General features: G+C 36.3%; 1 pseudogene across 1 annotated transcript in view; it reads left to right on the top strand.

The window, feature by feature from the left end:
* LOC308653356 (serine/threonine-protein kinase PAK 2-like) overlaps positions 1-16,454 on the top strand; it is a 36,396-nt pseudogene extending 19,942 nt beyond the window's left edge. Inside the window, exons 8-11 of the transcript in view lie at positions 8,945-9,082; positions 9,495-9,580; positions 15,490-15,624; positions 16,361-16,454. The product of the transcript in view is annotated as a serine/threonine-protein kinase PAK 2-like (transcript). The remainder of the gene's footprint in view (positions 1-8,944; positions 9,083-9,494; positions 9,581-15,489; positions 15,625-16,360) is intronic.
* The last annotated feature ends 1,474 nt before the right edge of the window (positions 16,455-17,928 follow it).

Here is a 17,928-nt window from a genome sequence, read left to right as displayed (position 1 = left end):
CATTCTTGTGGAAGGAGAGAAAGAATAAGGTGAATCAGAATAATACATTAAGCAATGGATCCTTTAAATGCTGGACTGGCAAGGAGAGAGAGGGAGGCAGGGGAGTCAGGGGTTTGCTTTTAAAAGGGTGCTTTTGGAAGGCTTCACTGCAGTGACATTTGGACACAGGATGTAAGATCCTGATGCTTGTTTATTTAGGGAAGGGCATGCCAAGCAGAAGAAACAGTGATTACAAAAGCCCTTAAGCAAGAATGTTCCTGGTGCATTCAAAGATCTTGAAGGAATTTAGCAGAGTTAGAGTGCATTGAGCAAACAATAGGCAATAAGGTGGTCAGTGAAATGAGGCCCTGTGTAGTGCTGTGTGGGGATTCTGGCTTGTGTTCTAAAATGGGGAAACCATTGGAAAGTTTTGAGCAGAGGCATAAAATAGTCTTACTTAAATTTTAATAGGCTCACTCTGGTCACTTTGTTAAGAGGAGATTCTCAAGGAAGGCAAAGGCAGAAGCAGAAAGGCCAATTAGGAAGCTGTTGCAATAATTCAGGCAAGAAATGACAGTACTGTAGACCAGGATGTTATCAGTGGAGGTGATAAAACAAATAGCTAGATCCTGGATTTATTTTGAAAGGAGAGTCTATGTAAAAGAAGAGTTGAGGATAGTTCCAAGAGTTTAGCCTAAGCAAAGGGAAAGATGAAATTGAAGTTTACCTTAGTTGAGAGAGGAAAGACTGCATAAAGAGGAGAGGAGTTGGGATTGTAGGTGGGAGTTCAGTTGACAACAGTTTAACATGTTTGAGGCATGTTAAGGTTAAGATACCTAGTAAGATATTCAAGTGGATATGTTGATGAGGCTGCTGGGTATGCCAGTCTGGAACCCAGGTTAAAGATATAAAACTGAGGCTCCTTGGCTACAGATATTTTCTAAAGCTACAAGGCAGGATGAGGTCAAGTAGGTATAGACAAACAAAATTTTAGCTGGCACACTGACACAGTCCATAACTAAGTGTTGATGAGGCAGACCAGCAAGGAGACTAATAAGGAATGACTGGAAAGGTAGATAAAACTAGATAAAGATATGCCCTGAAATCTGTATGCAAAAACTAAGGGAGAGATCAGCTTGGTAGAAACTATAATTATGTCAATATAGATAAAGACTGAGACTTGGTCAATTTAGATGTAATGTTGGTGAAAACTTGATGAATGGGGACATCTGCTTTCTGTCAAAATAAAATAACAGATTAACCCTTTTTGGCTGAAACAACTCCCCAAAACTAGATTATATAAAACAGTGGTTTTCAAGACACTGCGTCAGACAATGAAGGAAGGACAATGATGTATGAAAGTGAGTAACAATAGAAGTGAACCCCATGACTGGCCCAGTTTCCAGTCCATGTGCAGAGAGGGATGACCCTGATGGGACATTGCTGGAAAAAGTTGTGAAAGGAGGAAAGATGGACTCTCAAGATCTGTGCAGGGCCCCTCCCCCCTTAAGCATTCAACAGAGATTGGTGTGAAGAGCCAATGTAAGGACTAAGATATAATTATCTGACATGATTGGAAAGAACCAAGTAGACGTATAGTTCAGTGGTAGAGTGCTTGTCTAACATATGTGCAAGGCCCGCGGTTCAATCTCCATCACTAGAACAAACACTGGGGCTGGGTGTGATGGTGCACATCCATAGTCCCAGCCATTTGGAAGGCTGATGACCACTTGAGCTCAAGTCTGGGCAACATATTGAGATCCCCAGCTCAGAAAAATAAGATTGAATAGAATAATGCCTACCCCATGTGTAAGCTTGGGAATAGTGCCTGTTTCTCTCAGCCACCATGGAAAAAACCTTATCATTCACAAGATATTGAGTAGAAGACTCATCATTAAGTGTCTTGTCTCAATGATGGAAAATAATTACCATTAAATTAAATGTTACTTCAGTTCCACGTAACACATCTTACAAATAAGACCCAAATAGTTTAAAACTTCATCCAAGAACAAAGCTCAAGAATATTTATAGGGCCAAAACCATAACCATGGTTATACTCAGGCCTCAGAAGAGGCTTGTCTTTAGCATCCTCTGCTGTGGATCTGATTGGACCCAGTGAAACCAGTTAAATACCATATGTCGTCAACTATCAGTAGATCCAGAAGCTAATCAAAGATGGTATGTTCATCCACAAGTTTGTGACTTTCCATTCCCAGGCTCAATCTGGAAAAACACCTTGGCCTTCAGGAAGGGGAGTTATATAGGTTAGAAAAGGTAATCTGAAAGAGAGGGTGTGAATTGTGCACCAGCTGCTCACAAGATACCATGAATCTAAGGAGCTTGCCACTTGTACCAGATCCTGTACCTGAAGATAAATAAACATGGCCAAAACCAAAGCAGATTCTCATGGAACATATCCACAAACTGAAGGCAGACAAAACCTGTGAGAATCTTGACTGACGTGGCTGAGGCCCACAGGTAGGAAACTAGGGAAGCCAACAAGCTTTGTGAAGAGCACCTCCAGGTCAAGAAAGGAGGGGAAAATCATCAAGACTGTTCAAAGATGAAGAGACCCAGAAATAAAGCTTTAGCTCCTGTGTGATCTCCATAATTACACACATTGGCCATTCAAATAAAAGAAGCCTTGATCCACCTGGAAAAAAGTAAGAGAATATTTATAGGAATCCAGAAGTGGCCAGGACCCAACAGGCACTGAGATATACATTCAAAGTTTTAACAGAAAGACAAGGGGTAAGAAAACATAGTCCATCATGAAGACTAGAACTGGCACAGATAAAAGAATTAGCACACAAGGTCATTAAAATAATTTTTATAATTATGTTCCGGGTATTAAAAAGTCAGACATTTGGAAGGCATATTTTTAAAAGACCCAAATTAACCTCAATCATGTGTTTTGGTTTGGATATGAAGTGTCCCTGAAAAGCTCCAGTGTTAATGCAGGAATATTTGTAAGTGAAATGACAGGATTGTGACAGTCCTAACCCTATCAGGCTATCCTAGTTTGAATGGACGAGGTGGAAACTGTAGGAGTGTGGCTGGAGGAGATGGGTCACTGGAGGCTGCCCTCAAAGCATTTGTTTTCCCTGTGCCCTTTTTCCCTTTCTCCCTCTCTGGGCTTTCTTGCCACCTTGAGCAGAGCAGCACTCCTCCATCATGCCCTTCCGCCATGATGTTCTGCTTCACCTTGAGCCCAGAGCAATGCCATCAGTTTGCCATGGACTAAACCTCTGACACAGTGAGTCCAAATACCTGTCCCTCTAAGGTTTTCTTGTCAGGTATTTTGGTCATAGTGACACAAAACTGACTAACACACTATGGAAACTATAACATCTGATGTTGGATTAATGGTAAATTATTATAGAAATAAAAACTAGTCACAGTGAAACGTAAAAATAGAAGTGAAAAAAGTTTAAGTGAAGTAGAATCAGTGAGCTGTGAGACAGTCTCTAGTCTTTTAGTAATGTGTAATAAAGTTCTGAAAGAAAAGGTCAACCCAAAAATCTATCTTTCAAAAGCTAAATAACAGTTTTCTCAAACACATTACAGTTGGAAGTACTTAACTATATGATTGAATATATAATTTTTGTTACATAAGTAGCTTTAAAAGATAAAACTGTTTAAATAAAAATAATAACAGTGGAGGCAGGAGATAATGCATATGTAAAATGACAACAGAAGAATCAGGGCCAAGGAGAAAGAACACTAAGATTCTTGTCCTGTGTGACATGGTGCATCACTTGATAGTAGAGTGTGGTCATTGAAAGATGAAAACATTGAATAATAAAAGACAAAGTTGTACTTAATAAGCAAGGAAGATGTAGCAGTGGTAGAGCTAGTGTGTTAGTGTGTGTAAGGCTCTGAGTTCAATCCCTAGTGTCACAAAAATAAATAATTAAATGAAAAAGCCATCCAACAATGTGTATAAATACCAAAACATCACGTGGTACCCCGTAAATACATAAAATTACTAATAGTCAACTAAAAGTATACATTTAATTTTTTTAACAAGAAGGCCACATTGAGCGAGATATATCATAGGGGACAACTAAAAGAGCTCCTCCTAATAACCAAAGCTGGGACAACTGGAACAGCAAAACAAAGTAATAAGTAATTGTAACTTGAAAGTTAAAATAAGTATCTATGAGTCCATGCTGATATAAAATATTGAATAAATAACTGGGAGAAGAGACAGGTCAATCACCTATACAGAAGAATTCTAAAAGTTTATGTGGATGCTCCACCCTGCAGGAAGTAGAGCGTAACTCAAGTATGGACTTCACATAGTGAGTTCCAGAGAATACAGTATGGGGAAGGAAAAGGAACTGCACAGTGGGAAAATTTAACAAGCCTTTGGCCAGGTGATTAGGTCAACATCGGCAGTCATAAATCATGTTGCTAATAGGTACCTTTAATATGATGCAATGAAAATAGTACTGATGCCAGGCATGGTGGCCCAGCTATTTGGGGGGCTGAGGCAAGAGGAGGGTCACAAGTTGGAGGCCAGCCTCAGCAACTTAGTAAGGTCCTATCTCAAAATTAAAAATAAAAAGGGCTGGAGCTATAACTCAGTGGTAGAGAACTTCTGGGTTCACTCCCCAATACTGCAAAAGAAGAAAAAGAAAGAAAAGTCTGATCTTCCTCTTAAAAACCCATTTGATATAACCTTGAAAAAAAATGTCAGATACAGAGGGGAATCCTACAAAGTATGATATAGTACCTGACCAGTACTCCTCAGAACTGTCTAGTGTCATCAAAAACAGGGAAAGTCTGAGAAATTGTCAGCCAAGAGACATCTAGGGAGACATGACAACTAAATACATATCTTAGAACAGGAAAGGATAGTGGCAGAGTAAATGGAATGGGTAAATCTAGTATGCTGCTAAAAGCACTAAGAGCCCACATGAGGTTAATGGATCTCAATCTCGAGTGGTGCCAGTCATTGTAGATGAGTGGGGTTTATCCCTCTATGTTCGGCTGCATGGACACAGGAAGGAATGCAGTTTTAACCACATTTAGCTGAATCAATGCTGTAAAGCGAGTGGGAGAAGGACATGGAAGTGACACGTGAAAGGAATGATGGACACTAAAAGACCCATGGGATTTTAGGCCCCAGTGGAGTCATGGGATTGCTGACTTTGTAGTGCTAGGAGTACAAAAGTCAGGAGGTAGAGCGCAACAAAAATTTAAGAGTTGCAGTTGCTGGTGTCTGCCCTGGCAGAGCGTAGGACACAGTGTATATGGTGAGAAAGGCTAGTGCATAAGCGTATCAGAGAAGAAGACAAGGAAATCTAACACGCATCTCTGTAGCTATTGAAATAATGTGAATTATTTCAGGAGTAATAGTAGGGATAACAGTGCAAAGAGATATGATCTTGAAGGAGTTGGTCGGGGGGTGGCCTGGGGCTTAGTAGATATTTAAAACAAGGAAATGTAGATTTGTAGTCAAAAGTCTGCATTATAGAGGAAAAGACTTCAAAGAGCAATGGAAAAACCAAAGGACACTTGCTTCATCTCTAGACCGAAGTTGTGGGAGAAAAAAAGCCACCTCTAGAAAGCACCGCTGGTGAAAGTAAGGAGAATGAGCCACTTGGGCATTAGTTGGAGAAACTGGGGGAATGACTAGGAGTCCTGGCTACTTATGATCATTAAAATAAATGAAGGTAAAGAGAGTATAAGTGAGATGAATCTCAAGTGGAGAGAAGACTGTGAGCAGGGGTAGGGGGATTGTTGATGGTGGGGGTGGTTAATACTTAGCTTCATTATTTTCTGAATTCCCTTTTGATGGAGATATAGATGCTTCCAATCATCTTGTGATTTTAACCTGAAATTAATTGCTTTCTCAGGCATGATGTCTTAGAGTAAAATTAATTCAGGAGAAAATTTTGGTGACCTTGGGTTTGGCAGTGTTTTCAGGTACAATAGTAAAAGCACCATCCATGAAATAATAAATTGGACTTCCCTTAAAATTCTAATCTTCTTAGGGCTGGGGTTGTAGCTTAATGGTAGAATGCTTTCCTAGCATGGGTAAGGCACTGGATTTGATCCTCAGCACCACATTAAAAATAAATAAGATCTTCTGGGCTGGTGATGTAGCTTAGTGGTGGAGCTTCTGCCTAGCATATATGAGAGTCTGGATTCCTAAGCCCTGAAAAAAAGGAGGGAGGGGCAAAAATATCTAAATAAACAACTCACTAAAGAAGATACATAGGTGGCAAATAAGCACATGGACAGAACTAAACATGCATGAGTGAGGGGATTGCTAAATTAACATAACAATGAGATACCACTGCATACCTGTTAGAATGCTCAAGTTCAAAAAATCTGAGGGAGGATGTGAAGCAACAGGAACACTCATTCATTGCTATTGAGATGCTCCACTCCAGAAACAACTTTTCTGTTTCTTACAAAACTAAACATGTCCTTACCACATAACCCAGCAATGTATTCCTAGGTATTTACCCAAATGCATTGAAGCATGCACAAAAACCTATGCACAAATGCTTATAGCATCTTTATTCACAATTGCCAAATCTGGAACCAAGATATCATTCAAAAAGTGAATGTAAGGGCTGTGTGTATCAGTGGTAAAGCACATGTAGCATGCTTAGGCTCTGGTATCCATTCCCAGCACCACAAAATAAATGAAAGAAAATAAAATGTACATGATACATCCATACAACAAAATATTTTCATTGATAAAAACTGAGCTATCAGAACACACACACACACACACACAAAAAAAAAAAAAACAGGAATAAATATATCTTATTTACTTATTTATTTATTAAAGGGTAAAAGCATGGAAAATTTATTACATGCCTATGGCATGGGCATATTAGACTCTGAATGATCTTTAAAAGCCTATTGCTTAGTGAAAAAAATAATTCTAAAAAGGATAGATGCTGTACAATTTCAAGTATAGAGCATGGGCTGGAAGTGTTCATCAGTTGTAGTGTGCTTGCCTAGCATGACTGATAACCCTGAGTTCTATCCATAGCACCACACACAAAAAAAATCAAAATGTAAATAAGTTTAGGACATCTGAAGTATGAAGAGATTTAAAAAAATCAGTGATTACAGGGATTCAGGAGTGTGGAGAGAATGAATAGTAGGTTTTTAGGGCAGTGAATTTATTCAGTATGATATAATGGTAGACACATGACAAAATTCATTTTTCACAACCCACAGCATTATAGAATACAATACAAAGAATTAACTCTAAACTGTGAACTTTTGATTAATAGAAGTATATCCATATTTGTTTATTTGTGGTAGAGTATTTGTGTAGCATGCACAACTCCCCAGGATTCAAGCACCAGCACCACAACACACACACACACACACACACACACACACACAAAGTATTTATATATAGATATATATACATGTATATATCATTTGTAATAAGTATACTATATTGTAATGAAAGATATTAATAATAAGAAAATGAAGTGCTAATATAAAAACATTTTAGGATCCACATTTTGAGATCAAGTATGCGTTTGGAAAATACATGTGCAAGGCTATATAGTTGTCTTTTCAGTGTTAAAGAAGGTCAGTGAGATCCAGGGTTGTGGCTCAGTGGTAGAGTGCTTGCCTAGCATTCGTGAGGCACTGGGTTCAATCCCTAGCACCACGTACAAAATAAATGAATAAAATAAAGTTATTGTGTGCATCTATAACTTATTTTTTTAAAAAAGATGGTCAGTGAGAGCCATTACATTTTTCCTCTTGTCTCACAAGGCAACTCAGCTATGGTCTGTATTGTCTGCTTAATTTCAAAACCTAAAACTTCTACTAAAATCATAAATTAAAAATAATTTAATTTGGGGTAATAATAAACAATGAAAGAATATAAAGATTTATTTAAAGGGGATTGGTTAAATTATGAAAACACCCATATGATAAGGCACTGTTCAATTTAGCCATTAGAATAATTTTACCATCAGTTATTAGGATGAAGCTGGCATATAGCTAGTTAAGAAAAAGAGTTTCAGTAAATTCAAATTGCTTTGAAATGTGACTTTTTAAAAGCTGCAGATATTTAACAGGGTAGACACACATTGATAGTATGATTGTCATCAGTTTTCTTTATACTTTTATGTACCATAGGTGGGGTTTTTGTTATTATTGTTATTTTGTTTTAAGAAAGATGTGTTGCATTTATAGTTCAACACAGAAAAGATAAAGCTGCCAGGCCTAGTGGCACACACCTGAAATCTCAGCTTTGGAGAGATGGAGGCAGGAAGATCCCAAGTTTGAGGCCTGCCTGGGCAACTTAGAGATACTGTCTCAAAATAAAATGAAAAGTAGGCTGGGGTATAGCTCAGTGGTAGAGCACTTACTTGCCTAACATATGCTGCCTGGGTTCAATTCCTATACCACACCACACCCTCCCCCCAACCAAAAATAAAAAAAAAAAGAGAGAAAAAGAGAGAGAGAGAGAAAAGAATAAGTAAAGGAAGGAAAAATATCTGTAAGGATAAATCCAAACAGGTACAGATAATGATAACTTCACTTTACTCACTTTAGTATTCATGGTGATTATCTTTTAAGAATTACAAGGAACTAGAGATATTTTTCAGTGGTAGATATTTCCCAGAATACACAAGGCCCTGAGTTTGATACCACTATCACAAAGGGGAAAAAAAGTGTTCTGTAAAATACATTCTAACTTTGTTGAGCCACCTTAAGAAGGTGGTGAATGTCTTATCCAATGGTTGCACACGTGTAATCCCAGTGACTCTGGAGGCTAAAGGAGGATAACACGTTTGAGGCCAGCCTGGACAATTTGGTGAGACCTTGTCTCAAAGATAAACAATAATAATAAAAAAGAAGGGGTTATGCATGTAGCTCACTGGTAAAACAATACTGACTTCAACCCTCAGTAGCCCACTCCCCACCGCCGCAAAATGGAATGTCACAGATGCTGTTCTATTTTCAGGCCCTATATCTGATTGCCACACATGGAAAGCCGGAACTGCCAAACCCAGAAAAAGTTTCACCTGTGTTTCAAGATTTCTTAAATCAATGCTTGGAAATCAATGTAAAGAAAAGGGGTTAAGCCAAGGAATTATTAGAGGTAAATTTGGAAATGATTCCATTTTGGGGAAATGTTAACTCTTTTTGAATATACAAGAAAAAGTTTTCATTTCACTATTCATTGATCACTACCAGTAAGGCAGCTGCTACATTTTAGGGTTTCATCTGCCAGGAATAAAAGTTTAATATTGTGATAGTAAGTTTTTGTATGTTATTAAATACCATATACATTCAATGCTGGTGTAAGTGTATTTATGGGCTGTTTGTAGATTTTTGGAAATTAGAAAAACTAAATCAACTCTGTTTTCAACTATGAAAATTATGGGAAATTATGGCAGATATTAAAATACGTATTTTAAGTAAATTGTATTCATAAGTAGTCTTAAGAGCTTAGTTGAAAGAAAATGTTTTGCTTATAAATTGTGCACTTGTTTGTCCCCTCTTTTTGGCAGCACCCATTCCTGACTTTGGTGAAACTGTTGTCTGGTTTGACACCTCAAATCCTTGCTGTTCTAGAAGAAATGAAGAGAGAAAAAATGTTAATGTCATTGGGAAGAATTAATATTCTTTTTACACTTCCTAAAAAGAAAAATTTTTTAAAAATTAATAAAGTGTTATTTGTTATAAAAGATGTGTAACTTAAAAGTTGCCATTTTAGCCATGTTAAGTGTACAACTCAGTGGTATTAATTACACTCACAATGTTGTATGACCTTTCTAGAACAGTTGTGTCATGCCGAATAGAAGCTCTGCCACCATTAAGTCATAATTCTCATTCCTCCTCTTCCAGACCCTGGACACCACCATTCTTGTGTTTTTTTTTTTTTCTTTTCTTCTCCTTGTTCTAATTATTCATGACAGTAGAATGCACTTTTGAGACATCATACATAAATGGAGTGTAACATCTCATTTTGTGGATTGGACATGATGTAGAAACATATTGGTCATGTATTCACGTACTATGCACATAGGGTAATAATGTACAATTCATTCTACTATCCTTTTTACCCTCATACCCTCTCCCCTCCCTTCACTCCCCTCTAGCTAATCCAAAGTACCTCTGCTCTTCCCTAGCCATCCACTAATTGTAAATTAGTGTCCACATATCAGGGAAAACATTTTGCCTTTGGTTTTCTGGGATTAAATTATTTTGCTTAGCATGATATTCTACAGGTCCATCCATTTACCTACAAAAACCATCATTTTTATTCTTCTTTAATGCTGAGTAATATTTCATGTGTAGATAAATCACATTTTCTTTATCCATTCATCTGTTGAAAGATGCCTAGGTTGGTTACATGGTTTAACTATTGTGAGCTGAGATGCTGTAAATATTGATATGACTATGTCACTGTACTATGCTGATTTTAAGGTTTTTTTTTTTTTTTTTTTTTTGAATAGACAGGGGAATAGGATAATTGGGTCAAATGGTGGTTCCTTTCTAAATTTTCTTTGGAATTTCCATACTGCTTTCCATAATGGTCGCACCAATTTGCAGTCCCACCAACAATTTATGAGTGTCCCTTTTCCCCCACATCCTTGCCAACACTTATTGTTCCTTGTATTCTTCATAATTGACATGCTGACAGAAATGATGAAACCTTAAAGTAGTTTTGATTTTTCATTTCTCTAATTGCTAGAGATTAGAGATTTTGAACATTTTTTTCATATATTTGTTGATAAATTGTATTTGTATTTGTTCTTTCAAATGTCTGTTCAGTTCCTTAGGCCATTTATTCATTGGGTTATTTGGTGAGATTTTTTTTTTCTTTAGTTCTTTATATATCCTGGAAATAAATGCTCTGAGAGCACATGGCAAAGATTTTTCTCTCATTCTGTAGGCTGTCTCTTCACATGATTGTTTCATTTGCTGAGAAGAAACTTTTTAGTTTGAACCCATCCCATGTATTGATTCTTGATTTTAACTTAAGATTCAGGGTTTTGTTAAGAAAGTCATATCCTCAGCCGACATGGTGAAGAATTTGGCCTTATTTTTCTTCTGTTAGGTGCAGGGTCTCTGTTCTAGTGCCTGAGTCTTTGATCCACTTTGAGTTCAGTTTTGTGCTGGGAGATGGAATAGGGGTTAAATTTCATTTAGTTATATATAGATTTCCAATTTTCCCAGCACCATTTGTTGAATAGGCTATCTTTTCTCCAGTGAATGTTTTTGGCGATTTTATCTGAGATAATGTATTTATGTGGGTTTTTTTCTGTCTTCTATTCTGTACCATTGGTTTTTGTCTTGTTTTAATGTCAATATCATACCATTTTGTCACTATAGCTCTGTTGTATAGTTTTAAGTTCTGGTTTTGTGATGCTTCCTTCCTCATTCTTCTTGCTAAGGATTGTTTGGTGTATTCTAGGTCTTTTATTTTTTTCCAAATAAATTTCATGTTTGCTTTCTCTAGTCCTATGAAAAGAATTTTGTTGGGATTTTAATAGGAATTGCATTAAGTGTCTGTAGTGCTTTTGATAGTATGCTAATTTTGACAATATCAATTTTGCCTCTTCAGGAGCATGGGAGATCTTTCCATCTTCTAAGTTCTTATTCATTTTATTTAATGTTCTGTAGTTTTTATTGTAGAGGATTTTCACCTCTTTTGTTAAATTGATTCCCAAGGTTGTTTAGTTGTTGTTGTTGTTGTTGTTGTTGTTAGGTTATTGCGAATGGGGTAGTTTTTTCCTAATTTCTCTTTCAGTAGATTCATCACTGATATATAGGAATGTGTTTGATCTATGGGTGTTGATTTTATATCCTGCTACTTTGCGAAATTCATCTATTAACTCTAGAAGTTTTCTGATAGAATTTTTTTGATCTTCTTAATAAAGAATCATATCATTGGAAAATAATGATAGTTTGAGTTTTTCTTTTCCTATTCAAGAACAACATTGAATAGAAGTGATGAAAGACGGCATACTTGTCTAATTCTAGTTCTTAGAGGGAATGCTTTCAAATTTTATCCATTCAGAATGATGTTGGCCTTTGGTTTAACATAGATTGCCCTTAAAATGTGAGGTATATACATAGTTTTTCTAGTGTTTTGAGCATGAAGTGGTGCTGTATTGTGTCAAATGCTTTTTGTGCATCGATTGAGATAATCAATGATTCATGTTTTGAACTCTATTGATGTGATGAATTATATTTATTGATTTCTGTATGTTGAGTCAACATTTGCATCCCTGGGATGAACCCCACATTATGGTGCACTATCTTTTTACTATGTTTTCATATGCAGTTTTCCAGGATTTTATTGAGAATTTTTACATCTATGTTCATTAGGGATATTGGTCTGAAATTTTCTTTCCTTGATATGTCTTTGGTTTTGGAATCAGGGTGATATATGCCTCATAGAATGAGTTTGGAAGGTTCATTCCTTTTGTATTTCCTGGAGTAATTTGAGGAGTACTGGTGTTAATTCTTCTTTGAAGGTCTTGTAGAACTAATTTGATAATCCATCTGTTCCTGGGATTTTCTTGATTGGTAGGCTTTTGATGGTGACTTCTGTTCATTGCTTGAAATTGATCTGTTTAAATCATATATGTCTTCCTGATTTAGTTAGGGTAGATCAAATATCTATAAATTTGTTGATGTCTTCAAGGTTTTCTATTTTATTGTAGTATAGATTTTCAACATTGTTTCTGATTACTTTCTGTATTTCAGTTTTATTCATGGAGATATTTACTTTTTCATTACATATTTTAATATTTTGAATTTTCTCTCTTACTCTTCATTAACAGTCTTCATTGACTGTTTATCAATTGGATTTATTTTTTCAAAGAACTAACTTTTCATTTTGTCAATTTTTTGAATTATTTCTTTTGTTTCAATTTCATATCTGATTTTAATTAATTCCTTTCTTACTCTGCTTTGGTATTGATTTAGTCCTCTTTTTCTAGGGCTTTTAGATGTAGTGTTAGGACTTTTATTCATTGACTTTTTAGTTTTAATGAATGAGCTCAATGCAATGAACTTTCTTCTTAGTACTGCCTTCATAGTGTCTCAGATATTTGGACATATTGTATTTCTGTTCTCATTTACCTCTAAGTATTTTTTAAATTTCATCATTGATTTATTCTTTTTTCATTCATCATTAAATTGTGTATTATTTAGTTTCCAGGTGTTAGTTAGCTTCTATTTTTTATTTTATCATTAATTTCTAATTTCATTCCATTGTGATCTGATAGAATGCAAGGTATTACCTCCATTTTTTTGTGTTTACTATGAGTTGCTTTGTGTCATAAGATAATGGTCTATTTTAGAGAAGGATCTGAGAAGAAAGTGTATTTGCTCATTGATGGATGAAATATTCTATTTATATCTATTAAGTCTAAATTATTGATTGTATTATTTAGTTCTGTCATTTCTTAGTTTTTGTTTGAAAGATATGTCCAGTAGTGACAGGGGTGTGCTAAAATTAACCAGTGTTATTGTTTGTGGTCTATTTGATTCTTGAAATTGAGAAAGATCTGATGTACCATGGATGCTCCATTGTTTGGGGCAGAAATATTCATGACTGATTGTCTTGCTGCTATATAATTCCCTTAAGCAGCATGTAATTTTTTTCTTTGTCCTGATTAACTTTTGCTTAACATTAACTTTATCTGATATAAAGATGGAAACCCCTGCTTGTTGAGGTGATTCCATTCAGTGACATGTTTTTTCTCATCCCTTCTACAATATGTGGATGCCTTTGCCTATATGGTGAGTTTCTTGGAGACAGCATATTCTTTGGTCCTGTTTTTTCATCTTATCTGTCAGCCTGTGTCTTTTGATTGATGAATTTATGTCACTAACATTCAAGATTTTATTGAGATATGATTTGTATTCCCAGTTGTTTTGGTTTCTTTTTTCTTTTTTCATCCTCATGAAATATTTGTTGAGAATATTCTGTAGTGCAGACTTTCTAGTGGTGAATTCTTTTAACTTTTGTTTATCATGGAAGGCTTTTATTTCATTTTCAAATCTAAAGCTTACTTTGCTGGATATAAAATTCTTGCTTGGAATCCATTTTCTTTCAGAACTTGGTATATGTTTTACCAGTACCTCCTACCTTTGAGAATCTAAGTTGAGAAATCAGCTGAGAACCAAATTGGTTTCCCTTTATATGTAATCTGACAGTTTTCTTTTGTGGCCTTTAAAATTCCTTATTCTGTATGCTAGGCATTTTCATAATAACGTCACTTGTTGTGGTTCTGTTGTCATTTTGTACATTTGGTATCCTGTATGCCTCTTGTATTTGATTTTCCATTTCATTCTTTGGGTTTGAAAATTTTTCTGATATTATTTCATTGAACAGATTTGTGCATTCCTTTTGTTTCTCCATGCATTCCTCTATCCTGATAAATCCTAAATTTGGTCTTTTCATGGTATCCCTTAATTCTGGAAAGTTCTGTTCATGATTTTTATTACCATCGTCTCTGTATGCTCAATTTTATTTTCACAATTTTATATATTTTGTCTTCATTGCCTGAGGTTCTGTTTTCCAAGTGGTCTAGTCTGTTGGTAAAATGTTCCATTGTATTTTTAATTTGGTTTACTGATTCCATTATTTTGAGGATTTCTGCTTGATTTTCTTTTTATAATAAGTGTCCCTTTATTGAAGTGATCTTTCACCTCCTGAAATTTTTATCTAATTTCACTTTTTACATCATCCTTTATGTCATGGATCAGTTTATACATTCTGAACTCCTCCTCTGACATTTCTTCTACTGTGTTGTCAATGGATTCTATTATTGGAGTATGTTGGTTTGTTTGGGGTTCTTGGTTTTCTTATTTTTTCATGTTGTTCAGGTGTCTTCTCCTCTAGCAGTGTGAATTTGAGGTATTACAGTTTCTACCCTGTAGATTTATATTGTCACTGGAGGTTTCCAGTGCCTCACTTTTAAGGGAGAGATCAATTTTTTTTAGCACCCAATGCAATTATTGAACACCTCAAATAGCTCCTATTAAGACATTTATAGTTTGTCACAATAAATGTAAATGAGGTGTTCAATAATTGTCTGCAATATAAGCAGTAGGTTTGCAAAAGTATAATTTTTGATGGTAGACAAAGAGCAGGAGTGGTATGAGATGTGATGTTTATGAGGAAGAAGGAGAGGAGACAGAAGTATAAGGTTGTATAAAGAGGAATCAAGAAGTTGGCTGTTAGCAGGAGAAAAGGGAGATGGGGTATCCAGAGAAACAGATACATGAGAAGAAAATATATATAAAGTAAAAATAAATAAATAAAACATTTAAAAATAAGAAAAATAAAATATAAAAAAGTAAAGATAAAAGAATACACAACAATACTGAAATATACTCTTCATACATCCCAGTCCTCAAAAACCTGATGCATTAAAAAATACTTGATTCAAAAATGATAATTATGTGAGAGCAGATAAAGAAATAAAAAATCTTCAAGGAAAATTGAATAATTGTTGAGTTCAAAAGCTTCTCAGCCAATAGGTGGGATTGTCTGCAGTTTGCTGGTAGACCCACCTTCAGGATGGTGAGGGTTGTTAAGGTGGGTATAGCAATTGCTGGTCCATGTTGGAAGATTGCACCCTCAGAATCTCCTTTGGGAGATGATGTAAGAGTGATGTAAGAGCCTGATCTTAGCCTACCATCACTGTGGTCACCTGTGGACCCCATAATTGCTGGTTGGTGATTTAGTTTCCAAAGTCAATGTCTCCAGCCCCCACCCTTTTGAATTCATGATTAGGCGTCTCTCTTCCCATTGGTCCTGATGGCTGAGAACCAGGACCTGTGTGCCTGTCATGGAGAGCTGTTGTGTATTGAGTACATCAGGACCAGGTGGTGAGAGCTGTGGCTAGCCACATAGCTGCAAGCATTGGGCTGGGTTGGTGGACTTGCCAGGGTTGAGAGATGGTGATTGGAAAGCTATAGGGCCCTATTAATTGCCAAACTTAGCAGAACCAGGGGATCAGTGGATGATGAAGTTGGGAGAAAGTTGGGGACCCTGCTGGTGTCATGTCCCAGCTGAGGGAATCCAGTGAGGGACCAGTTGGGTGGGCAAGCCAAGGGCAAGATGCCCTCATAGCCTCTTCCAGCTTTACAAACTTCTGAAGCCAGTCCTGTCAATCCCCATGCAATTCAGGACTTGTAGAGCTGGAGAGACTACAGTTTTCTCCAGCCTCTGCAGCAAGATGGTGGCTATTGGCACACCTAGCAGAACAACCTCAAGTGTAACCAAACCTGTAGGTACCTTGATGATGGAGGTCCAGACTCTGAGTACTGTCCCTAGATGATAGTGGCTGTGTCCTGTGATGGTGGCAGTGGTGGCAAACCTTCAGGTACCTTGATATTTGACTTCCAGGTCTTGGTATCCTAATCTTGAGGTTGCTGCATCTCTAGATGGCAGTGCAGCAGCAGAGATGTCTCAAGGTGGAGATAGCCATGTTCCGAGATAAGGCAGTAGTGGAGAGCGCCACAGTGATGGTAAGCAGTCTCATTAGGAGATTGGGCGCTGTGCGGCAGGTTGCACTTCAACAACATAATTTTTAAAGAGTTTTTTCCAGGATACCAAAGTCACTCAAAAGGATGACCAAATTCCTATGACTTTAAAAATTAATTGTTATGGATCCTTTTGAAAACCTGTACTTGCCAATATATTTCTGCCCCAGTATACTGTTCATGAAAACTTGGACATTTCACTCCTTTAGAATTCCAAGAATAATTTCTGCTCCACTTATACTACTGACAGCATCTTTATTTATTTAGCTAGCGTGAAAATCCTATTTCAGTTTCTGCTTTCTTAATCTACTCCTGGCATCAAGTTCTTGGTTTGCATTTGCCATAAAACAGACTCTGTGGTGGGGATTTTTGTGCAAAAAGATCGCCAGAAGAGTCCTTTGGAGAATGAGGGGTCTGAATTTTGGCAAGGGGAGAGTTGCAATGCAAAGGTATTAACCACACTTCACTCAAATTCCCTGGAAGCTCTAGACCTATGATGGTCCTCCTTGGTTATTTCCTTTGAAACAAGGGACTCAGGATTTTATTTACTCACAGCAGCTAATCATTGGGATAGGCTAGGATTTATAAACAGACTAAGGTAGCTGTTTGCTAGTCCAAATTTTAAAGCAATTACTTATCACTTATATTTAGATATCAGAAAATTTTAAAAAATTGCTTTGAATTTTGAGTCTCTACATTTTTTTCCCGTTTATTGTCTCAACTCATACTTGTTGATTACTTTAACATGTTCTAAGCATTATAAAACACCTTAAGACAAATGATTTCTTTTAATGGAATCTGTATTTCAGCCTTCTCATTTTATTAAGGAAAACACCTAGCACTTTACTGTTTTTTCCCTTTTCTACAGTCTGACATGAAAAAACAAGAAAATTGACCTTATACCATTGGAGCTTCCACTAACCATTATAATAATAATCCCTTGCTTTTGAATGGCTACAATTTGTTCTATAGAGGGTAGGAATGATAATTTTAGTAGTAGTCACTCCCACCTATGTTTTTAGAGCTTTCATTGTATTTGAGATTGAATGAAGACTAGAAATAGGAATAACAACCATTAAAATAGACAATGAGATATTTAAATTAGACATTTCCATTGTAATCTTAAGTCACAGTTTGTACCAATAGAAGTCTCTAAGCAATATGTCCTTTCTGAGAAAGGAAACTTCTTTTTGTAACCCTTATTCTATGAGTGACAACTAAACTTTTTTGGATATTTATAATCAAATCAATTGTGGATGTTAGTTTACCTGTGTCTGTTGCATAGAACTCTGTCACATCGTTGTCCAAATTGACAACAGGCTATTAATTATATGATGACTTTCATCAAACACCACCTTGGTGTTTCTGACTGATTTATCTCCCAAACTACCTAGATTGAAAAGATGTGCACTGTCCAGCTCTTCAATGTAA

This window comes from Spermophilus citellus (genome assembly GCF_964194105.1).
Source record: "Spermophilus citellus genome assembly, chromosome: 7".
NCBI classification, from domain to species: Eukaryota; Metazoa; Chordata; class Mammalia; order Rodentia; family Sciuridae; genus Spermophilus; species Spermophilus citellus.
This window is presented reverse-complemented; position numbering and strand designations above follow the sequence as displayed.